Here is an 8325-nt window from a genome sequence, read left to right as displayed (position 1 = left end):
TCCTTGCAAGTTGCAATTGCAAACTGCAAGTTAGTGGCTCCCAGTAATACACTGCGAATGACCCGCTTGGAGATGATTTAGGGAGCGCCTCCCCTATTTTTTCGATGTCAGCCGCATCGCTCGCTTCACAGTGGGAGCCTTTCCGACGCCCTAAGTCATTCAGTAATTCATCCGTGATCCGTCGTCGGGTGCCACCAAGAGAGGCGCGAAGGCTAGCCGCCAGGGCAGAGCAGGAAAGGAGGGTAGGAGATCTTGTTCAGTCGGCTCTGTCGTATCTGGCTGCCGTAAAAAAAAAAAAATAGAGAAGATGCCTTTTCAATATCGCATTCACTCAGGGATGCACCCCTTAGTTCTAGAGAAATCTAAGTTGAATACTCTGTTACAGGAAGCGAATCCGGACGGTGCTATCGAGTTTGGCTAGAGAGAGCAGCGAATTTCCCTAACTGCCGCCATAAGTGGCCTCGTCCAACTAAGGGAGAAATGTGCAGCCCAGGGAACCTTTGTTTTCTTCCTCTTTCAGTATCAACGAGGCGAACAAATATCGCGGCTAGGACAGTTCTTGCCTAAAGTGGGTGAAAGCCGCGTGTAGACCCTTTTGACGGCAGATAGACACGTGGAGTGGCATGCCAAAGTACTTTCCCCAAGTCAGGCGGTTCGTGTTTATCGTTGCCGATAGCGGGTTTGCTCTACGCGCGCGCTTCACTTGTCTGCTGAGCCGGCCGGATTGAAGAGCTCTGCTGCCGCACGACAGCCACGGCCTTTTGCCGGCGGCGTAGCCGGGCGAGCGTGGACTTTGCACACTTCCGCTTTCATCCGTTGCTGTGCAGCGACGCATGGTACACCCTCGCTTCCCCTGCGCACTGTCCTCGCCGATCGGAGCTGTGATTAGTGGAGGGCTGCCGCAGAACAATGGCCGCAGGGTCGACACATGCCGTTTCCTGGGGAACAGTTCGGTCAGGCGCTGCTTTCTTTTTGGGTTCGGTGGCAACTATCCAAGTGGCATCTGCACCCGCTTACAAAATTTTCGGCATCGTGGTTTGAGCATCCGTCTCGTATGCGGAGGTGCGAGGTTGGATTCCAAGTGACGGCGTGTACCCACCGGTTTCCAATGGGTACAAGAATTCCGCTGGCCTGGTGATCGGCTTCTCTGGGGCGATATGCTTGGAAAATGGGTGTTAGATCCTACCTTGCGTAGACAAAAGCCACCTAGTGTCACGGTGCTCTTTAGCCAAAGCTGCCCTCGCGCCATTGAAACGAAGTCACAAAATTTTCTGTAGGTAGTCCCTATACTATCTGTAGACAGTTTATAGACCGCCGGTAAACGAATAAAAGAAATGTTTGCATGGTCCTATCCTAGCTCGGAGAACGATCATTGATGCGCGCGACTTCTGTTTATGCTAGGTTAGCATGCAATGACGCGGTTGGAGGGTGGCCTGTTCGGTGTGTCGGAGGCGTGTTCCAGCGATGCGTCGCGTGCACCCGTCAGGAAGTAGGTAAAGATACCTTCGGTCAACTGTTCGACGCAGCAGAAGCTTTTGTTTTGTTGTACTACAGCTGTTGTGTTGTCCTAAGGCTATTGGGTTCTGACCGCACGTGAACGCTTTCTATTAGTACCGCACTCCAGACTCGATGCAGCTCCTGGCCGTATCTATCTATATCTTCGTAGCCCTCGAGGTGTGAGGAAAACGAGCAAAACGCTGGAGGGAACCCAAAGTCGCAGTTGCTTGTGCATACAAGTAGCGCATATGCGTTGTCGTTTGTACTTTTTTTTCTCTATTTGCCTAATTATTAACTGTGCGGGTTGTCCGCCTTTCATAACGTTTAGGACATCAGGACCGCGGTAGGTTATACCTCCGAATTAAATCTGCGCTAATGCTTGCACTGGGAATTTCTTTCAAAACTGAAGTAAAAGGGACCTGCCTTCTTTGGAAGCTTAGTTTCTGATTCTATAGTGCGTGTCGTACATACCTTGAAAGCATGAAATAGTGCTTATCACAGATGCGCACGGCTTATGAGTTTCCATATCCGATGGTTGATCCCGCAAGCCCTTCGCGAAGAAAACAGAAAAATACGTGCTTGAGGGCGATGCGTAGAAGGGCAAGCTGAAGAAGTCGTGGAAAATAATCGGCGCTTCGAGGGCGAATGTTTCGAAAATTTCACCATACCGCACTTTTTGCATGGCTGAATAACAGTTCTTCAGAGCAACTTAAAAATTTTATGTGGGTAGGTAGGGCCATCAAAATCGTGCTTCTTTTAGCGAACCACTGGGGCATAGAATGACGCCCTTGCATTGTTTCAGGTGAATGCGCTACTATAAATGCCGGCGCGAGGCAGCATTGAGATATCTCGTTGTTTAGGCTCGGGCCTCCCTCTTCCAGCCCACCACCGACTGTCATGAAAAGCTGTTGACATTTTCTCTTTCCTTCCGTACTTTCTCCGCGCCAGCGGTGATACCGGAAATTAGTTGTTTCGTCTGTAGTTTTTCAGAGCACGTGCTAGCTGAATAGGCCACTTTCCGGAGAACTGGGCCAACGGTCAACTTCGTACGTCGCGCGGTCGCAGGAAGTGACGAAACTCGCAAAAGCGAGCCTTGTGCGAACATTTGCGCCGAACTTTCGCGTGTCTCGGAGCAAAGTCGTACCGCGATGTCACAAGGTGTGCGTTGGCACTTGGGCGAGTTACATTATGGATCGTGCCTTTTTCACACGAATAACGCTATTTACACAGAAACGAAGACAAACGCTGAGTCTTTCAGAAGGTTTTTCACTGTTTTACTATGCCTTTTCCTCGTTTCAGGGGTGCAGTAGCTCCTGAGCCGTTGAGAGCTTGTTGAAAGAAGTGTGGCGATAATCGCTGACTGCGGCGTGACCTCTTCCAAAGCGCTGACATGCACCGCGCGACGGCACGGTCTTTCACTCGTACGCCCGCTCGCCGAGATCAGTGCGTGCACGGCTGCCGGTTCTACAACAAAGAGCGCGCGTGTCGAGAGAGCGGGCTGCCTAGGGGCGCTCAGAGGGTTCCCTGCTGTTCAGATTTGTGCGGCCTGCCGCGCTGTTCGAGCGGCGACCGGGCTTCTCGACGCACGGTTAGATTTGGGCGATTCGTCGCTAGAAGCTCATTTAGAGGCCAAGGTTTCAGCCACTGCCTCCTCCCGTTCTCATTCGTGCGTCAAGTTTGAAAAAAAAAAAAGGGAAAGGCCCTGCGCCACCCGCACATGCTCACACCTGCAATTCGTCCCTTTTCGATGACAGATGAGCAACGTATACGACCGCCGACTCGCCAGTCATTTGCTCCTCTTAAAGCAATAGCGTTACGTGCTGGAGGAGACCATGTTCGTCGTGAGAGGTGGCGGCTTATATAATACGAATGACCGACGTTCCTTGTTACAGATGCATTCTTGCAAGAGTTAGATCGCGGTCGTTTGATACGCATGCAGTGTGTTTCTCCAGCACTGATGCCATAGAAACCGTACAAGGAAGTAGAACAGAGCTCCACTTCGACGCCGTGTTCTTTCATTCGATAGCTAGTCATAGCCAGAGCTAGTCTGCATACTTCGATGAAAAGCAGGCTTCCCAGACAGCCCCCCTTTGGCTCAGCTCCGTCGGCTCCACTAGATCTACTCATCTCGGACAGATCGCGACCCATGTTACGAACGCGACTTTCTAATGGGCCTCTCGTCTTCCGCTCTAGCTCCCCACCGGGACAAATTCGAGAAGCGCGCCTGGCGCGCAAAGCTCCCTCGTCTCTTGGCGACTGCTTTACTCGACGCAAAAGGGAGCACGCGCTTGGCACCAACCGCCCACAGTCGTCTGGCCCGCAGCTGCGATGACGTAGGAAGTCGCTGAGTCAACCTTTCTTGGCGAGCAAGCGCGAGTGCAGCTGCTCGTCGGGGAACGAGGCAGCAGCGCCTCTGTTCGCTAGCCACGATCGCGACGAGAAGCCGCGACGCTGGACTGGAGGTCGTTGGGCGGCGACTGCTATGTCTAGCTTGAATTCCTCTCGATCGCGCCTGCGTGTCATCCGATGCCGATACCTCTCCGCTTCCGCGTATTTACAGAAGCCATTTTTATTTCGTCTTCTCTTTTCGTGCTCCTTCCGCTCGAAAGATAGCTGAAATCCAATTCGTGTTGCCTTGACGCGCAACCTTTAGGACATATCAAAACTCACCTGAGCGTTAAGTTAGTCAGCGATCGCCTCACAGAAAACACCGGAATGACGATGTTTTTTGCGCGGGGCAGCCGAGAAAGAAGTCTGTGAACTCTGTTACACGTGATTTTTCTTCGTCCTGGTCGTTTGTGTTAACAAAATGTTTCCTCTTAATAGGGTATACTTTGTAAATAATAACAATGAACTATTTTTATGTATATATATATATATGTGTAATCTCGCGTAAAAAAAAAAAAAAGAAATGTCTTTCTCGCGGGGCTCGAACGTGTCGTGATGTTGTGTGTAAGTATATTTTCTGTGTTATCGCTAGGAATAAAAAAATATATGACAACGTTTCAAAGTGACGTGTCTGTTTTCCAGCTGCACTCGAATAATAGACTATCGCCGAAGTAAAGAGAGCGTCGGTGTGCTAGCGTGACGTCAAGAGAAAACCCCCGCGTTTCATCCTCGTCGCTTCTTTGCACCGGAGAAGGGAGTATCGGAGCTTTTTGCTTTGTTTTGTTTTTTTTTTTCCCGCAGACGGCCGGTACGTGCTTTGAGTGCGCTGGGATCGTGCACGTGTATACGTCATGCAACGCGGGGCCGAAGCATTTCGCAACGGGAGTTAATGCAGGGGTTATGCGATGCGGTCTCGGTGAAAGCGGTTACGTTCCACCACCGCTCTACGTGGCGTTGACGTGATGACGGCTGCCCTTGTATGGTAGAAGGGCGTTATTTGAAAGAGATAGGATTGCTGCCAGCAGCTGTAACGGTAGAGAACACGAGACACTGCGCGCAGAATCAGTTGTTTCCATGTCTGCAGGCGCCGCACGTCCATCGAAACAAAAGGACTGGTCGCTGGTTATCTCCGTTGACCCTCTCGCCCCATGTCCTCCCGTGCAAGTCAGACGCTCGATGTTGCTCGCTTAGAGGCAAAAACACTGCGGCGAAATTGCATCAGAACATTTTCGAAGGCTACTTTGTGGACTGTTAACTAGATAACAGACGAAAAAAAACTGATGACGCCCTGCGCCTTGTGCAGTCTATACTAATGTTTCCTTTTGTTTATAGTCTACTTGTCGCCCTGCTTCATACCCTTGGATTCTTTGGAGGTGGCCAAGCATGGAGTAAGGACCTCCGCCCCAGAAAAAAAAAAGAGCGGCTTTCTCAAGAGCTGTCATTTTGAGGTGACCATCCTGCAAACTATATACTGCGGAACACTATACTTGAGCGAACGTCACTTGAACGAGCTTTTCGGTGAACCATGCCGAGATTCCCCATCGTAGCCCCAGTGTATCAAGTGGAAGTGTGTTTCAGTCGAACAAATTTCAGAGAGAATTGTTTTTTCTTGCGCTATAGTTGGTATTCCATTTTTGCTGGTTCTGGCAACGCACAAGCACAAGGACTGACAGCAAGGTAGACGGACGGACTTACAGCTCAGCGAACATTTTCGGAAGTCTTAGAACGGCATCATTTCGGAAGACGTATGCAGAAATTTCAGTCCGCGAAGCTTTTTCGCATTCTGCAGCTGTCCTGAACTTCACAGCCCCATAATTTTATTTGGAAAACTTCGGGACTCAGTGCCTGCCTTAGTTCGGTGTGGCTGCGCAGCTCGCTGTGTAGTTTGAGCAGTAGCCTCTCAGACTCGGGAAGAAGTCGAGGAAGAACCTGTTTTCAAAGAAAATGACGGGAGAATTTCAGCAAGAGAGGTATAGAAGTTTTAGTCACCCGGCTAGGATTTGTACTAAAGAACGGTGCATGGCAGCACAGACGAACTCGCCGAGTTTATCAAGTTGGCAACGGTGAATAATTTGGTTTATGTTTTCTGGGGGTTTAACGTTCCAAAGCGATTCAGGCTATGAGGGACGCCATAATGGAGGGCTCCATATAATTTCGACCACCTGGGGTTCTTTAACGTGCACTGACATCGCACAGTACACGGGCTTCTAGAATTTCGCCTCCATGAAAATTTGATCGCTGCGGCTGGGATCGAACCCGCGTCTTTCGGGTCAGCAGCCGAGCGCCATAACCACCGAGCCACCGCGACGGCTCAATGGCGAATGAAAAAGTTCGGCAGAAAATTACTGCATTTTATCACAAGTCCATGTATATGCAATACATGCGTAGAACATATTAGTATTTGTGCATGCCTTTATGATCCACTGAATGCCTGAAATTTACTTCGGTTCATCGAAATGAGCGGTTGAGTGCTCATTAAAATTCGGCCAATTTTAGTTGAGCGAACATTTCCTTAAGTCCCATGAAATTCGTTCAAGTTGTATTGTACTTCACATTTGACATTCGTTTATTCTAAGAGCGCAGAAGAATGGACAGAGAAGCCCAGGCCGCGAGCGTTGACGACCAACTTACCAGCTTTATTCCGGCAGTGCAAAATAGGCGAAATATAGCCTTAAAGATTAAAAGGCAAAACATGCGAAGAAGAAAAGCATGGAAATGCTAACCGAATATATGGGCAAAATTATCAGACTGATCCCCCACGTGATAAGAGTGAGCTAGGTCTTCAAGATACTGCAGCTGTTTCCTGTTAACCGGGGCTGCACACCTGCCGGTGCAGCTTTGGTCATGTTCTCGAGTTAACAGCTCTATTTAACGCACTTCCAAAAAAGTACAACGTTTTCAAGGACTAAAGCAGCCGCGGCACGGTAAGGTGCATTCCTCCTCTTGCTAGAATCTGAAGTGGCCGAGCTGTGCTCACACAATGCGCTGGTGCTAAAAACAAGGTATTATCGCATTTATAACTCCCACTCTCCGGTTCTTTATACGCTATAGAGGGCGACTGGAAAGCGGTCGCATTGAAGGCACTAACGGAATCTTTTTGAAGCGTTAGCGAATAGAGAGCTGCGTATGCAAGGAGCGCCGTGGTTGGGCCTCTGGCGTACTGCATGTCACGGGTCGTACAGCAATGAAACAAGTTATAGCTTATAAATAGGGTTGCTCGTTTTCGGGTAAAACCCGATTTCACCCGATTTTTGCACCCCGAACGTGATCCTAAAATATCGGGTAAAACCCGATTTTTCCCGATTTCTGAAACAATTGTGCCCACGGAATTGATGTGCCTCCATTTGGCGCGCAGTTAATGCTTCGAACAGCTACATAGTGGCCCGGGTATTCGGCAAGGCTCTCCTTACTGTGGGCAAGACGTGAAAGGATGTTGTAGCCGTAGCCACAGATTCCGCGGAGTACATGCGAAAAATGGTACGTGAGATCTGTGAAGCTGAAGCGATCCACATCTTGCATGTAAATGACATAGCCCATTTGATTCATGTGAGCGTTGACCATGCGATTTCCACACCTTGCGTGCCTGATGTTCGATACGCAGTGATCAAGTTTGGAGCATTCTTTAAGCACGCTAACAAGCTGCACAAAATGTACATCGAAATATGTGCCTCTAATAGCCTGCTTGGCACTGATGCAAAGAAGCCTCCTTCTGTAGTTCCGAACAGGTGGAAAAGCTTCTACAAAGCGCTTGGTTTCGTCATAGAAATGTGGAGCTCATTAACAGAACTTGTTGAAAGCTCGCATGATAGCACCAAAGCGGAAGCTATTCGAGTGATACTTTCTGAAAAAGAGGTTCTTTATGCAAAGGCGGTCTTAATGAGAGATGCACACGAGCCTCTTTTAGATGTCCAGAAAATGCTTGAAAGCGGAAAACTCCTCATGCCAAGCTTCGATCACCTCGTAAATGTCAAGCTACAGCAGACTGTCAACGAGCTTTCCACGATGATCGGTAAAAGTGATCGGGCGAAAGGTGCTTTGTCTATGTTACCTAGGAGCAGTGCCATATTAGTAAAAACTTGTGAAGAGTTTTGCGCCAAAATCTCCACAAAATGGGACTGCACTTTGAAACGGAACGTCTCAGACAAAGAAGAAAACCAGTTGACATTGTAGAAACTGGGAGCCGTACTCGATCCGTTCCAGAAGCGGCTGCTGAGTCAGTCGTTTGATGACTATCAACCTTTCTTTACTTCCGTGATGGACGATGTAGACTCGCTTCGCGAGGAGTTTAAGCAGTACTTGCTGGAAGCAAGCTCCACAAATGAAGGTGTTGAAGTGATGGACTATTGGAACCACGCAAATGTGCGTTACACAGGGCTAGCAAATGCAGCGTTGTCATTGTTGTGCCTAGCTAATGGCAGAGCTGTGACGTTGAGCGCACGT

The sequence above is a fragment of the Amblyomma mixtum genome, chromosome 3 (genome assembly GCF_055824585.1).
Source record: "Amblyomma mixtum isolate Tamu chromosome 3, ASM5582458v1, whole genome shotgun sequence".
NCBI classification, from domain to species: domain Eukaryota; kingdom Metazoa; phylum Arthropoda; class Arachnida; order Ixodida; family Ixodidae; genus Amblyomma; species Amblyomma mixtum.
Note: the sequence above shows the minus strand (reverse complement) of the source record.